The 3,533-nt window shown below is 52.8% G+C and overlaps 1 long non-coding RNA gene across 1 annotated transcript; it reads right to left on the reverse strand.

The window, feature by feature from the left end:
- Positions 1-1,367: 1,367 nt before the first annotated feature.
- Positions 1,368-3,078, reverse strand: LOC137231196 (uncharacterized). The gene is made up of 2 exons (XR_010946404.1): positions 2,664-3,078; positions 1,368-2,054 (listed from the first exon to the last, which is right to left on the reverse strand). It is a non-coding gene; the product is annotated as an uncharacterized lncRNA (long non-coding RNA).
- Positions 3,079-3,533: the final 455 nt, after the last annotated feature.

Raw genomic sequence — 3,533 nt, forward strand, 5'->3', positions numbered from 1 at the left:
GGTTGTGACAAAGATTACGTTCGTATGCACGCGAAGCTAATCTACCACCATATGAGCTCGTGAATTTTCTCCTTCTCGTCTTCTTTGCTTTCGGTTGTTTTTGAAGGGCCCAGGAAGTGTGGTTTCTCTGCCTACCCCCTTGACACTGAGGGATACCAGTGGCGACTAGCTTTTCTGAAGCTCTGGGCGAAGCTTGCATCTCAGGCCTGGGGAAGAGTATGGGTGGGTGGGGGTCCCGAGGGACCCTTGAGCGGGGCAGGGCGGGCGGTGGGGATCTGCCAGTGAATCGAGTCTCATGGCCTTGAACAATGGATTGATTATAACAACAGACCCGGGGCTTCCCTGGTGGCGCAGTGGTTGAGAGTCTGCCTGCCAATGCAGGGGACATGGGTTTGAACCCTGGTCAGGGATCTGAAATCCCACACCCCTCATGGCTCCGTCAAAAAAAAAAAAAAAAAAAGGTGTGAATATTATCATGGTCTATACATCATTCTGCAGAACTTGATGTTTTCAGCTTTTCGTCTTTGGTATTTGCCATTCCAAATGTCTACTCATTTTAACAGTGGTGTAGAATTCTGTAGTATGGACGCTTCTGTAATTTATCCATCTTTGTTATATATTCTGCTTTACTGTGTTTCACTGTAAGAAACAATCCTGCAATGAAATATGAAGAACAAAGGAGGTGCCCGGGCCTGGGGAGATGACACAGGAAGCTTCGTGGGTACCTGTAAGGTCGCTGGTAAAAATAAAAGATGTGGGGGACTTCCCTGGTGGTCCAGGGGTTAGGACTCTGCACTCTCACTGCCAAGGGCATGGGTTCGATCCCTGGTCGGGGAACTAAGATCCCACAGGCCGCGAGGTATGGCCAAAAATTTTAAAAAAAAGATGTGAAATAGGTATTTTTAAATGCTAAAATGTGAAATAGGTATTTTTAAAATGCTAAAATGTGACTCAGCCTGGTGGTGGGTATGTGGATGTCCATTAAAAAAAAAAAGCTTTTCTGTACATGTGAACCATTTCATGTCACCAAAGCCCCTGCTTTAGCTCACTCTCGAAGGGGTCACCTAGACCAGCTGGTGGAGGAGAAGGAGATTTGGGTTTTGTTCACAGATAGGTTGATATACTGGTCCAGGCCCCAAATGAGCTGCTGCCACCCCGTGGTCCCACTAAGGAGTACACCTAAAGGACAGTGGGGAGGACGGAACTGCAAGCACGGAGGGAGAAGTGATCTGAAATCAGGAGGTATGTGAGCTCTTGAGCAAACAGTGTGGCTGGTTGCCAGGGCCTTGGAGGGAGCAAGGTTGGGAGACGGTGGGTGGGCCGCTGCAGCAGCCACGGCTCAATAAAGCCTCAGATTAAACTCAGAAAACAGTACAATGGTGTCTACCAGGGGCTGGAGGAATTGGGTGTACATTGTGTAATGGTACAAATTTGCAACTAGAGACTTCCAAATCCGGAAGCTTTTCCTTCACTATTCCTTTCACCTGCATGACACCTTTACGGTCCTGCGGTTCTTCTATTTCACTGGCCTGGGCATCATGACTGCCATAGCTTCCAGCGCTGTCTCTCCTCCTTCTTCCCTATTTGGTATCGGTGACGTCAGGCAACGTCACCTGTCAGGCAACGTGAGGCAACGTGAGCGCCCTGCTCGGGGCTCTGATCTTTCCGGTTAATATACTGAGAGGTCGTGCCTGTGGTCAGTTATTCATCCCAAGGACAAAGCTCTGTCCTGCACGTATGACCGCCACCACCACGTGGGGCTTCCTTCTCCATCCTGGGCGTGTCCAGTGAGCTGTTGCTCCCCAAGTCCAGGCGAGCTCCCAGCAGCACTGGCCCTGGTCCTTCTGTTCTCGGCCCCGGGCTTCTTTCTCTTCGGCCTGCGCCTCTGCGTCATCAGGTTCCTCGTAGCTGACGTGCAAAACCACACCCTCAGCGACGCCTGCGTCCTCCCATCCTGCATCAACAGCACGGCTAACGCTGCTCTTTACTTTTTCACTGGGGGCCTTCAGAGACAGCGGCTGAGGGAGCCCCTCAAGCTGGTCCTCCACAGAGCCCTGGGCGAGGAAACAGAGGATGGTGAGGGTGGGAAGGTGCCCCTGACTGGCAAGGTGGAGAGGGTGGACCTCTGAAGGATGGGGGGCTCCCAGTGGATCCGTGTCCCTGGGGCACTGTCCCTACCATCTCCTGGTGGTACCTATGCCTCGCTGCCAGCGGCACAGAGCTCCCCAAGTCAGCACCCCCAAATAGTTCCCTTCCCAGCCTCCTCTTTGTGAAAAACGAGGACAAATAGCCACAAGCAGAATGTTTTTTTGTTTGTTTGTTTTTTTGTGGTACGCGGGCCTCTCACTGTTGGCGGCCTCTCCCGTTGCGGAGCACAGGCTCCGGACGCGCAGGCTCAGCGGCCATGGCTCACGGGCCCAGCCGCTCTGCGGCACGTGGGAACTTCCCAGACCGGGGCACGAACCTGCGTCCCTTGCATCGGCAGGCGGACTCTCAACCACTGCGCCACCAGGGAAGCCCCAGAAGCAGAATTTTTTTGTGTGTGTGTATATGAAACCAAATGCACACATCTGAGCCTTTTGAAACCTGTTAAATTATCCTTCAGAAAGTTTGTGAACTCACACTCACCAACCTCAGAAAGTCGATTTTAACCTCTGACTTACTGTTAAAATTCTGCTTATTTTCAGTTTTGGATAACAAACGCTGCTAAACTCCTTTCGGATGTAGACTGGTCCTTGGAAATGATGCACCCTTGTCCTTCGTCCATTTTTCCGGCATGTTCTAGGGTCTGAATACAGTGTTTTATTTTTTTCTTCCTTGACTTTTAATGGATTGACCTCGTGGAATGTACTCTCTCTCTCAAAACTCTCTCCTTCTGTCTTTAGAATTCCAGTGAAATAAAGGTTTGTTGACCAGTGCTGTCCGGGGTGGGCGGGTGGGCACCGTCCAGCTGGTGCGGTTCGGCTGCGTCAGCGGCTCACGCTGCAGTGACGCTCAGGTCTCCGTGTGGCCCCCAGGCTGCTTTGACTGTTGAGGGAAATGTTTCAGCTGAAGCGTGTACGACCGTCCAACCGAGAGGAAGGTGCTGGGGAGTCTTTGCTCTCAGGAGCGACCCCAGGAGATTCCGAGTTAGCTCTGGGTTTGACATGAGGCTTCACTGCCCTCTCCAGGAGCTGGGGTGGGCGGGCTTGTCTATGTTTGGGTCTCAGAAAAGAGCCAGGATCCCCCACGACGAGCTGGAGCTGCAGACAGGAACCCACAGCCCCTCACCAGCCAAGCTCTGGTGACTACCTTTTAACTGGGGGGACACTACCCTATAGCAGGGGGGACACTTCCTACAGCTGGGGGACACTACCTTTTAAGTGGGGGACGCTACCCTATACCTGGATGACCAGTGGCCAGGGTCCTGGGGTCCCTGAGTGCAGGAGGCTCTCGCAGGACAATGCTCAGGACCCTGCCACTGACCCCACGACTGGCCGTCCTGAGTGTCCACGCTCCCTCCACCTCCCTTCCCTGGAGCAGAAGCCCTCCAC

This window comes from Pseudorca crassidens, chromosome 9 (genome assembly GCF_039906515.1).
Source record: "Pseudorca crassidens isolate mPseCra1 chromosome 9, mPseCra1.hap1, whole genome shotgun sequence".
In the NCBI taxonomy this organism is placed as follows: Eukaryota; Metazoa; Chordata; class Mammalia; order Artiodactyla; family Delphinidae; genus Pseudorca; species Pseudorca crassidens.